This window comes from Ptychodera flava, chromosome 5 (genome assembly GCF_041260155.1).
Source record: "Ptychodera flava strain L36383 chromosome 5, AS_Pfla_20210202, whole genome shotgun sequence".
Classification (NCBI taxonomy): domain Eukaryota; kingdom Metazoa; phylum Hemichordata; class Enteropneusta; family Ptychoderidae; genus Ptychodera; species Ptychodera flava.
In genome coordinates, this window is record NC_091932.1 from 35,158,838 (window position 1) to 35,172,351 (window position 13,514).

The 13,514-nt window shown below is 37.9% G+C and overlaps 1 long non-coding RNA gene across 1 annotated transcript; it reads left to right on the top strand.

Moving 5' to 3' along the window:
* Window positions 1-6,299: 6,299 nt before the first annotated feature.
* LOC139132590 (uncharacterized) lies at window positions 6,300-10,159 on the top strand. Its single transcript, XR_011552365.1, has 3 exons — window positions 6,300-6,396; window positions 6,648-6,801; window positions 9,550-10,159. It is a non-coding gene; the product is annotated as an uncharacterized lncRNA (long non-coding RNA).
* Window positions 10,160-13,514: the final 3,355 nt, after the last annotated feature.

Below are 13,514 nucleotides of genomic sequence, written 5' to 3' on the forward strand. Positions count from 1 at the left end.
TTAATTGCTTGTAAACACTCCACGCGTGTTGCAAATAATCTGCCATGGCGTAACCGACGCTGAAATCAAAACGTTGAAAAAACCAATTGCCAAGTGGCCATTTATACCAGACAGATGTTGAAGTTTTTAAAAGCAGAGTGTATGCATGATCAAAATGTTACTTTACTACATTGAAAGTTATTGATGCTATGCTGGGACATGGACCCTCGAAGGTCTATAGCTCGGAGAAGTGTTTCAGCATTCACAGCAGACCTTGATTGACACTCTTTAGCAACAGTAAAATTGCGCATATGCACACGTCACTGATATGAAAACCTAGCTTTTACTAATGTTTTACGGCTGGGAAGTGTGCCTTCACGATAAGTGCAGGTATAATGTGATTTCAAAAAAATGGAAAAAGTCCATGGAAATTTGCCGTGTAAATTTTCTTCTGTAGTACTGTTTGATGCGGACCATCGCTGGTGCAGTCAGTCAAAAATAAAGTCGTAGTCTTACACCATGGAGCTAGAAACGGATCTGGCTCCATGCTTACACCGATACGTTGTACCGCTGTATAAGCCGCTGATGATCTATACACGTCTAGGTACACATGGTCAAGTGCCAATGTACACTAGCATTGCAAGGCCAAACCCGGTATCGATTTTGCTGGCCAGAAAATTCATCGTCAATAATCCCCTCATTACCTAATACTGTGAGCAAAGTAACTTTATTTACACTTCGCCGCGAAATGCATACAGGTGGCGCTTTTCGCATCTGATTAATAGGCGTTAATAGATGTACATGTTAGCATCGGCGAAATTGTAATGGCAAGTAGGCCTATATAAATGTTCGGATCGCGCTCAAGCTGTGAATCCAGTTGAATCCAGTTGCGATCTGGTTTGTTTGTTTGTTTTTGTTCATTTACTCCAGTAACATGACTGCCCTGCGCCCACACGTACAGAACTTGACGGGGTGCAAACCGTCGATCTGGCCTGAAACGACGTTCTGCACCCCGTCAATTAGTTATGCATGGTTTACTTTACTACTTTAACTAAGATGCGCTAGGCAACATTTGATCACCTTAGCAAACAGTCGACTGTTCCAATTATACGCCGGTTTCCACCCGACTAGAACTTACCATGGAGGTAGTAGGAGAGGAGCCCAAACGCCTATTGTTCCTTTTTACGCATGTTATGATGCCGCTTGTTTACCGATTAAATATAACGCGACTGTTTATCTCTGAGAGCAGTAATCCCTTTACGTACAGTTATGTGGTTCGGGTACCCTCGATAATCTCCGGATATGATCAGTTATGGCATAGTTACAGAGTGCACATGCGTAGGAATGTCAGCTTTTGTCAGCGACATATATCACTCAACATGGCGTTCTCCGGCAACGACAGCTGCATTGACGACATAATTAGCCATTTTCCATCGGAATGGGAAAACTTATCAGAGATGGAAGGAAAGATTATTCCGACTTCAAGGGAAGTATTTTGCATTTGTAACGGAGTTGAAACAAGTACCATGATTGCCTGCGACAGCCCTAAATGTACTGTCGAATGGTTTCATAACGGTTGTGTTCGGTTGACAGCTGAGAGCATTCCCGATGGATCGTGGATATGTCCGAAATGTTCTAGTAAGCACATTTGTCTTTCTCTCTCCAAATAATTTTTCGTTGATCAAGACAGGAAACTTATAAGCTTAACGGATTTGTGGTGCCTATAAATTGGTGTCATTAAAGCTATTAGAAATATAGGGCCTGCCCATGGTGTCGCGTCAGGGTTAAGATTAGAAATGTTATTTGTATTGATTCATAATTAGCAATAGTAAAGAATCAAATAGAATAAATTGTCACTTGCTATATATCTTTGTATGACAACTATACCCAGTTTACCCTCTGATGAAAACATTTCACGTTCATGATGTCATGCGGATACCCTGCTGATATAGATTTTCTGTTATGTTGGCGAAAATTGGCAATTTTTGCCATGATAACTACCTATTGTAGAACGTATTGTGCCATCATTATCGTTGCAGTTGTAACTTCACTACTCAACTTCCACTTGCGAGCTGCAACTATAGCGTTCCATCTAAAAACGGGCAATTTTTGCATCTATTATTGACAAAGAGGGAGCTTTTCCTAAATACAATCCCAGCATTCTTTGCGAATGTTCTCGTTCGTAAGGACGACAGTTTTCTCGCTTTTTTTATTTTTAGGCACGATAGTAATATTTTGTATAAGTGACAAGGTAGATATTTATATATATTGGCCAATTAAAGAGGTATATTTTATTAATGGCATGTTATATATAGTACTTTCTACGTTTCGTATTTGTTTATCTACGAGCACTCACAAAAAACATGGCGGCGTCCATGAAAATGGGTACACTTCCGGTTACTCGTATAGTATATTATGAATCTGCGCAGGCGTAGTGAGAAAGACGCTTGCGCGACTATTATAGGCACAAATTTAATCCCTAGTTTTGATCATGTTTTCATGACCTGTATCTGAAGGTTGAAGTATTTCTTTAACATGTATGTACTAAGAAATAATACCTCCACGAATTTATCAACAGCGCCACTGTCGTCGACCAATGTCAATCTAATTACATATTCACGACATCATCAGCAGATTTCATCAGTCGCTGCTCAACACAGAGAACTTCACTATAGCTAGCGGCTTTTCTATTGTGGCAATATTGAATAGTTCTGAGCATGCTCAGTTCATAATTTCATAATTTCTTACTCTCACATATTGGGAGACTTGACCCTGTAGGAGTTCACCCATTTCATTGAAAGTCTAAAAATATTTATATCTAAACGTACAATGCATAGACAATGTCAAACGTCTTTTGTAAATTGAAACAAAGTAGCAATAAAGATTTATTTTCGGTATATTTTACCTCTTGGATATTGAGTTTGCTAACCACACATAGCATTCACTGCACAGTCACCAAAATCTATGGAGAATTGGACTTTTTTTATGTATAGGCGGTTTGAGGAGGGTAGGAGGGGGAAAGTCAGTGTGAAAACAATTAGGGAAGTCCTAGGCTACATGTGCCGATATAAGTTCTAAACCGGAAGTGTACCCGACTTTCATTGGCGCCGCCATGTTTTTTGAGTGCATGTAAATTAACAAATACGAAACGTGCAAAATGTTATTTATAACATTCCATTAATAAAATATATCCCTTTTATACAGCCAGTAAGTATTATTATCCACCATGTAACCGATGCAAAATATCGTTACTATCACGCCTTAAAATTGTAAAAGAGAGAATACTGTCGTGCATATAAACGAGACATACGCAAAGAAAGCTGGGATTTTAGTTTGGAAAAGCGGCCTCCGTATCAATAACTAGATGCAAAAATTTCCATTTTTTAGACTGAACGCTAGTTTTCAGCTTGCAAGTCGAAGTTGCAGGGCAGTGTAGTTACTATTGCAACGATCACTGCACAATATATCCCTCGATTAACACAATAGGTGGTTATTATGTTAAAAATTGCCAATCTTTGTCAAATATTTTTACACATTGAACAGAAAATCTACACCTGTATGGTCTGACATCGTGTACGTGAATAGTTTTCATCGGAGGGTAAACTGGGCATAGTTGTAGTTCAGCAAGGAATTCAATTTTATCCTTTACTATCACTAAATAAGAATCAATACAAATATATCTAATCTATACCTCTGGCGCGACACAAGGGCTGAGCCCTATATTATATTAATGTCCTAATCATGTCGTAATCATGACCTACTAATCGTATAATAATGGCTGAATGAATTACTGGTATGTCATGAATGAGCTCATGTGGTTTACAACAGGTTCATTACATAGATCATAATATGTAACAGGTTTCATCAACATTAGCACAGTACTTTCGGAGTTGAATGACTTTTACAAAACTTCATATGCAAATATGCAAATGAGCAAATGTTTATTAACTTGACACTGCTCAATGGTTCATGGGACACTTACAAAACTTAATTTAAATATGCAAATGAACACTTAATTAACTGGAAGCTGCCCAGTGCTTCACACGACAATAAGAAAATTATAAGATCGATATCTGTAGCTAGTTTGATCAAATTTGGCTTCATAGTTTTAGAGTGATATCACCAATTGCAAAGTTCATTAAATATGCCAATGAATCCTTAATTAACATCACACTGCTAAATACTACATAACACAGTCAGATATCTGTCGGATTAGTATCTGCAGCGGATTTTATCAAGTTTGGTGCAGTTATATGACTAATTACAAAACTTAATTTAATATGCAAATAAGCTGTTTTTTAACTTGACATTGCACAGTGCTTCACGCGACAATGACATATTGATCAGATCGATATCTGTAGGTGCTTTCACCAAGTTTGATGCAATAGTATCAAAGTTATATCACTAATTTTCATAGTGCATTAAATATGCAAACGGTACGATGGCCGAGAGAGTTCTTCCAATGCAAAATTCAAAATGCAAAATTCAAAATGCGAAATGCAAAATTCAAAATTCAAAATGCAAAATTCAAAATGCAAAATGCAAATGCAAAATGCAAAATTCAAATGCAAAATGCAAAATTCAAAATGCAAAATGCAAAATGCAAAATTTTTGCATTTTGCATTTTGCATTTTGAATTTTGCATTTTGCATTTTGAATTTTGCATTTTGCATTGGAAGAACTCTCTCGGCCATGGTACCAAACGAGTCCTTAAATGACTTCACACTACTAAATGCTTCTCAACAATCCGTGACATTATTAGGCCAACCATTTTTTCACAATGAAATCAAAGAATGAAAGTAGAAATATGGGCAAAATTCAATATTTCATCCGTTCGCTTAACCATTTACATTAAAATTGGACCAGATTTCTATCTTGACTTTGTTCTGTTAGTATTCTATTTCTGAATTAAGAATAACACGTTCTTCGAGGTATCATTGTCGGCCAACCTTATTTTTAATCAATACGGCAAATGTGAATTACGAATTAGGTACAATACTGAATTAAGTGTTGATTTTTCCGAGAATGAATAGCGACCTCAACGACTAAACTTCTAGTTGAGCGATGTTGAACAGCAAATCAAAATTAGAAATTAGAAATTGGCTCAGCTTGATTTCTACTGACCCATTTTCAATATCACTTCATGGGTCCTTGACCCGATATGGTTTAGGTGTATACGTGACACAAAGTACTTGAAACCCAAGCAATCATAATTTGTAACTTTTTTTATAAAATCCGTACTAAATGTAACCATTTTATCAAATTTTGCAAACCCCTATAACTTATAAGTTTGGACGGATTTTTTTCCACACACTTTTTCCATGGGCAGATTTTGTTTTTGTAGATTTTCCCTTCGTTTGTCTCCACCTTGCATAGTAGTACCGAGGATATATGTAAGCTTTAGTTTTACATCTGAGTTTTTTACGTCAAGCATTTTTTCCCCAAAATCTTACATACAATCATAGACCCTTGGGTCTATGATACAACCACCCCAAGATATTAAATGGTCCGCCCCTTAGCCTGTTTGGAAACGCGCGAGGTCGCTGGGAATCCTCAGACCGGAAGGTGTGCCATTGAGTCCGTTTTCTCACATTTCTTTACAAAATATTTGCTACAATGTTCGATGATTAGTAATCTGGAATGACAGCTGGAGAAAAATGATGTGATTGGACGAAAGTTTCCACGGGGATCCTGTCGTATAGGCAACGCCTCTGGTGGGACTCGAGATTGGATCAAAGTTTGTCGTAACACGGATCATTTGAATCGAAACCTCTGTGCGATCGTCATGTCGGTAAAAGTTCGTATCGGGGGTGAGGTGTTGCAGCTCCCACTTCCCCTCCACACATCGAGATTAAACGTTTTGACCGGGAACACATTTATGAGAGGACAATGTATCTCGTTTCCGACGAAACAACTAACTCTGGGCGAAAGGTGCATTGGCAAACGGAGGCGGGCCTATTTGAAATTCCTGAATCGGAGCTTGACACAACATAGAAGTTCGGGGGATAATACCGACGAGTGGATCGTCAAGTCCGAGTCGACACAATCTCCCAGCCACGACAGTTACTAGTAACAGTAACAACACTGAAACTGGTACCACCGGCAAACATGTTTTACCAGCGACCTCAGTCGTCAAGACAAGGAGGGGTACCGCCACCCGGCACCTTGGCTAACATCGGGGCAAGCACAAGTTCGCAAAATCGACGTCAAGAGTCCAGTGTAACTAAGGCAGTAACATATCTGCAGTTTGAAGAAATGGTTTTGAAAGACACTGAGGTAATCCCCGTCTCAGTAACAGCAAGTTCCTGCGGATAAATGTTGTTTGTGAAAAGCTGAAAGGCGAGTTGGGTTTGGATGAAAACCTGAAAATGCTTGACAGGAATTACATCCCACTGAGAGAAACTCAGGCTACACAAAGTAAGTATTGAAAATCGCATTTTTTTTACTCTAGGGCAGCTTTGGAAGACATTATTCCGAGTTATTCCTAGTGAAGTATGCATACTTTTTGCGAAGACTTCCTGAAGTTATAAGCGTAGGTAATATTGGACCGATTCACCGTTACGCAGCGTTAGACTGCAAGCAAAATATCTGCGGTATACCCGAGCCCACTTCGTATAGTATGTGTGTTTATTTGTACAAATTGATTTTTTAATTTTTTTCCGATATAGAGCTATCGTACTGGAGTAGCGCAAGGAAACTTTACGTCATTTCTGTCTCGGACTTCGAGGTTTTGAAACTACAGCGCAGTGGAGGCAACAAAGAAAGTCCAGCGAGCTAGATGACATAAGAACAGTTTTGGAGTCTGTCAAGAGGCAGTTACACGTAAGTCCTTTAGCGAGATTAATAGCCGACAATGTGCTACACATTTTCTGGCACACTTGTACATTGACTTTAATACCGAGGGAAAAAATTCGTGACATTATTTGGCCAACCATTTTTTCACACTGAAATCAAAGAATAAATGTAGAAATATGCGTAGGCTAAATGTCAACATTCGCTTTACCATTTACATTAAAATTGGACCAAATTTCATATCTTGAATTTGTTCTCTTTAGCCTAGGATTTTTAGCTCACGTGGGTCACACACGTGAGCTAATGTTTCAGCAATGTCTGTCTGTCTGTCTGTCTGTATACACGATATCTCAAGAACGGCTGAACAGATTTAAGCCAAATTTGGTACACAGGTTCAGATCACAAATGGCAAGAACTGAAAAGGTTTTGGTGGGTGTGGCTTGCATATTAATGAAATTATCAAAGATTTAATTTTTTGATATAATGGTTTCCTATGGAGACATAAATGACAGTGTTGACATATATCAAGAACTACTGCACAAAAGTTCAAGAAACTTCATACTGATGTCAGTCTCATAACATTATGATGATGTTATAAGTGTCATGTCAATAATCTGCTCATTTGCATATTTAATGAACTTTTGTAATTAGCGATATAACTCGGAAACTACTGCACCAAATTTGATGAAACCTGCTACTAGTAACGATCTTGTAGACATCTGACTGTACTGTGAAGCATTGTGGACTGTAAAGTAAACTAACTGCTCATTTGCATATTTAATGAAGTTCTATAATTAGGGACATAACTCAGAAACTACTGCACCAAATTCGATGAAACCTGCTACTGGTAAAGGTCTTATAGACATCTGACTGTACTGTGAAGCATTGTGCACTGTAAAGTTAACTAACTGCTCATTTGCATATTTAATGAAGTTTTGTAATTAGAGACATAGCTCAGAAACTGCTGCACCAAATTTGATGAAACCTGCCACTGGTACAGATCTAATAGACATCTGACTGTACTGCGAAGCATTATACAGTGTGAAATCAAATAACTGCTCATTTGCATATTTAATGAAGTTTTGTAATTAGAGACGTAACTCGGAAACTACTGCACCAAATTCAATGAAACCTGCCACTGGTACAGATCTAATAGACATCTGACTTTACTGTGAAGCATTTTACAGTGTACAATTAACTAACTGCTCATTTGCATATTAAAGAAGTTTTGCAATTAGTGACATGACTCGGAAACTACTTTACCGAATGTGATTAAACCTGCTACTGGTATAGAGTTGACAGATATCTCTGTACTGTAATGCATTGAGCATTATCAAATTATACTGCAATAGAAGATGCTGTACTTCATATTTACTTACATTCTCTTGTGTATTACTTATTTTTCAAAACACGTGAGCATATTCAGTTCATATCTTGTATTCTGAATTAAGGAAGTATGCACCTTGAAATCTAAGTTTCCCAGATCGTCTAAAAATTTCAGCTATTGACTGTATATTGCCTAAGGTGGTTGTTCATAAAAAACAATATAGGGTCACCGGCTATATTTGAAGAAAAGCGCCCTCTATTAGGCAAGAGTTCTAGTTCAACACATTTTACTCACAATAGTATAAAACCATCCAAAAAAAAAAGAATTTTGTCCGTGATGTGACGTTTTCCCCACTATTTTTAGTTGTCCGAGGGGACTTATAGAGTGCCTTCTGTCTGTGCGTGCATGCATGCATGCGTCTTTTCACACAGATATCTCAGACATGGTCTGGGTCAATTTCTTTCAAAGTTTGTACTAGGATAGTACCCTACCCCATACAGATGCACGTCAATTGTTTCAAAATGCGATTAAATTTGGCCATGTTAGAGGAAGTTTTAGTTTCACTCTCCATAGACTTGCATGTATGAGCACCTCTGGACTTTTGGAATAAATTTACTCTTGATCTGAATCTGAAAATAACTGACTTTGACCATATACTTTACCATGTCAGATAGGGTGTACGTTCATGCAGATGTCTCAGACATTCCGTGGTCAGTTTGTTTCTGGGTGTTTATGACAGACACCTGGCTTTTGAGTGTGACATTGAGCAGCCTTTTGTTAATTAATAGCTTATTTGCATATTCAATGAATTTAACAACTCCTGCTGTAAATTCAATTAAACTTGCTGGAGATATTTGTTTGTGTACATGTTAAACTGTATCAAGAAACTTTTCAGATAACGAAATAATCAAGGTACATTTTACCTTAAGAATAACACGAACTTCAGCACAGCAACTTGTCAGCCAACCGTATTTCTAATCAATACAGCAAATGGGAATTGTGAATTGGGTAAAATACTGAATGTAGTGTTGGTTTTCCCGAGTAAGAAAGCGACCTCAATGACAAAACTTCTAGTTATCAATGTTAACAGAAAATCGAAATTAGAAATTGGCTCTGTGTGTTATACTGAATTCATTGGTACCCGAAATGGTTAAGGTTAGCGTACTTGGAACTGGCCGTTTGTCTTCATTTTTGCGACTCTTAGACACTCCATATAAAACCTCACATATTTTGATCATGTTTAAAAATACATGTATCGACACATGTAACATTTCGTGATGTATGCCTAGGCTATGGAAGTATAGCTTAACAGACATTTTTTCAAATGCTGTAATCAAAATAAAATCTTTGAATGTATCATGTTGGAAGTAACTTTAGCTGAATTTCTGCTCTGTGTATGGAATAGACGGTTCTTCGTGATCTAATAAAGTAATAATTATTGTATTTTACAGTCTACATCTGGAACACACGCAGGTAGTTCGACATCCGACAATATACTTGGAATATCGTGCATGATTTGTCTTGACAAACCCGATTTCCCTCTGTACTTCTGTCCTGGAACCTGTAACAGGATTATTGGCTGTATGAAGTGCGTGCTGCCATTAGAGTCCTGCCCCCAGTGTAGAGAACCAATTCCAGAGAATCCTCCTCACGTGCGTGGTATAGATCATTTGGCAGATGAGGGAGGATATGATGTGTCCTCCGAAGAGACACTGTCCGCTGCATTGGCCCAAAGGTTTCAGACAGAGTCACACCCACATGTAGTGGAAATAGATGATGATTCTAGTGATGATTTTGTTGAAACCAGAAATCAGTAAACATATGTGAATCTGATAGTGTAAGGGTCCAAGATGGCTTTCATATATGGAGGAATTTTTTATGCTGTGTCAAACCTGGAAATTTATGTTCCGGTGTTAGCTTTGAATTACTGACTGAAAAAAAAACTTTGTCAGTGTTAAGGCGATACTGAAGGATTTAAGGAACTCATGCGTTGCTAAAGATAGAAACCTTCTAAAGGCGCACACATGCAAGTACAAAATCTTACTGTTCCGTTGTTTTCTATGGATTTTTGCTCCTGATATTTTGAAAATTTTCAAAACCTTTCAACTCTCAATTTTCAATCAATTCAGTCCATATTTGGTAGAATTATTGAAGTCAATAAGGAGAATATAGATAAGCATGCTTTTGTAAAACTTCATTATCGTTTATGAGATATTGCCATAATACCCTTCAAAATTTCATAAAATTAAACAGCGAATATTCATCATTTCAAATATTGCTCCTGCCTGAACAGACAGCCTAATCCATGCTAGGGGCTATCAGCAGGTATTTCATGTATTAAATTCTGAAGTTTTGGAAATTCTGTGCAAATTGTTGGAGCTGATAGGGTTTGAAATACTTTTGTTGTCATTTGCATATTTCTGACGTCACGCGCATAGAACCCGGTTCTTTTCATGTGGTGTTGTTTATTTTTTCTGATTAAGAAAAAATCAACGAATCTTTGCATGTTCATTTATTTTGAAAATTATCCTTAGCAAACGTTGTTTAGCAATTTGAATCCTTCGATATCGTCTTAAGTGTTATAGAAGTGATTCACATTTTTTTCAAGTTGTCAATGTTGTGTTACTATTATTATACACTGTTTTCAAGTTCTTGTTGTTGAAGTATTCATGTTGTCATCTTGCCAAGTTTATCTTGGAATTGAGCACATCCTGTATACTACATACCAGTAGTTGCCAGTATTTTCACTGACTTTTCAAAGCCCAATGATTTTATCAGTAGATATGATGAACATAACAGTGAATGGGATTGCCTGGCTAGAATTGATCTTCACAAATAGAAATGTAAATTGGAGAAATATTCAGAGACGTGCAAGTGTTGCAACATAACCTTTGCAATTGTGGACTTTTTTCAAGTTTTGGGGAAGGAAAAATTATGGAGGTTCCAGGAATATGTTGTTGAACAAAAAACTGCTGTGAATGATCAGTGTTAACCATGCAATACTTTCAGAAAAACACAAAGTGGATAAAAAATACTGAGATGAGTAGTGATTACATAATCATTCTTTATCAATGAGCTTGCCACAATTTATTGTTGTCGTCAATCATGCTGACTAAGTTATCAAAAACTGAAACTATGAACATTTCAAAACTAGTGGATAACTTCACTATATACGTGTAGTCTGCAATTATGTCACACGGAATGTATTAAAGAATTGCATTCTTTTGCATAATAGTGAGACACTTACTGTACTTTATATCTCTTCAAAGTTGCATTAAAGATGAGTATATTCTCATTTTCTTGTTAGCGTATGACTTCTTTGCATTAGAGTCTTAATAACAGGCTGATGACAAGGCCCTGGCAACTTCAAATTTAGCAAAGTCACAATCAGTAATGTGTCATCGTGTCTTGTCAAGTAACAAATGCTATTTACGGCTTAGGGGCATCACTGATGAAAATGTGATCTAAAATTCTAGATGAACTTTGAAGCCCCTTTAAACTCTATATAGGCTGATGCTAAATTATGACTCTTGTCGACAAGGGCAGGCGTAGGACGCCCTCTGGTGGACAAAAACGATGTCGCTGAAGTTAATTTCGGGTTTGAGACACTGAAAGTAGATGAACATTCTCAGCGACGCCATTAATTGATTTCATTGTATAATCGAGTACATACGTATAAGTACAAATGATCCTTTAGTCTTCAATGCGTAACCATTAGAGCTCCACTGTCAGTGATGCGGAGGTTATCAGATAGGTGGACTGTCTGTCAACATTCATCGTCTTCTCTGAAACCCCTGGTCAAATTGCTTTGAAATTCAGTATGCAGCTACCTTAGAATGGCCTTAGTACCGTACAAATTGTGGTGAAATATATTTTGGGTGGGGAAAGCTTTTGCTGTTTGTGGTCAAAAATCATTTTGTCTGAAACTCAGATTGCTCTGAAATTTATTATGCAGGTTCTTAAAGTGGCAGTCCCACTTTGTATTAGTTTTAAAACGCATTATTTTAATGCCAAAGGTCGAAATTTGACATTTCTACTACGCCCGGATCGTGCGATATCAATAAAAACGTGTCGAAAAATTTGAATTCTGGTGGCCCACCTATATGCAGTTTCCGAACATCGAACGTTCGGCACAGTGGCCGTTGTCAACGAAGCTAGGGGGTACATGTACATATGCGTTCTTCTCGCGCGTTCGAATCGAACACACAGTGCGCGATAAGAACTCTGCATGGAGCAGGGGGATGTGCACGAGAGGGCGCTATTGCGTTGATCGAACGCATGTACCGTCAGTCCGTCGCGATACGTCGTAGTGAAACTTCCGGGTTGTCGTAGGCCAAAGTGAAAATATGTTGTGCAAACTCCAGCATTGCGGTTTCTGCCTAGACTTTCCTTGACTTTGCTCTCCGTCCGAGACTCTTTCCATCAGAAGAGCTCCGTAAATCTTTACTCTTACTCATTTTTTGCTCATTTTTGTACTTTGGCCAACGGCCCGGAGCTCGTGACCACACGGACGCAATGTTGTCATCTTACGTCACGGTCGCCTGATTCGAACTTGGGCGCACGAGACGTAGTATAGTAGAAGTACTTTACGTTGCCGAAATTGCATATTAATTAGGTAACTTTAGACATCAGGGGCGACTAAATAAGGGTGGAGCAATTTGGAGCAATCATTTTAGACGGAAATCTGACAATTTGTCTACAACATACTTCAGTATTGAGACTTGCGGTATTAAAATAAAGTAGAAAACTGCATGTTATCAACATCTCTTCATCGTCGTACAACGTAATCGGCCAATCTGAAAAGGAGGGTTAACATGAAAACAACTCTACAATTTCGTGTTGGTTGTGTCCCAAAGTACTTGCAATTGGAATCTGGAGTGAAATTCAAAATAATTAGAAGAAATTCTGAGAAAAAAATCGAGATTTATTACTCATGAATTATTCATATTATGCAAATTAACCAATATTTTAAGCCAATCACGTCGTGCACATCCCCCCCCCCCCCCCCTGGCATGGAGAATGCAGTGTACCCGCTCACGTCACTCACTAGGATAGCGTTAAACACAAAATCGAACCTTCGGGGTATTTCGAGTTAAAATCGGAAACGATCGTATACGCTCGGGAAATAACATATTTTTATTGATATCGAACGATCCGCGCGTAATTGAAACGTCAAATATCCATTTTTGGCATTAAATAACGCGTCGCAGGATTGGAAGGGGGTTTCTATTTTTCGAAAAAAAAATTAAGAACATCTCAGAAATGACATCCCTATGCTTTGAAAGTTCGCATGCAACTTCGTAGGGTTGACCTTAGTCAGGTTTGTTCAAAATGTGGTGAAATTTGCATACTTGTCGTCTGGGGCATTTTACCTGTTTTATAATAAAACTCAATTCAGTCAAACTGTAATCAAATT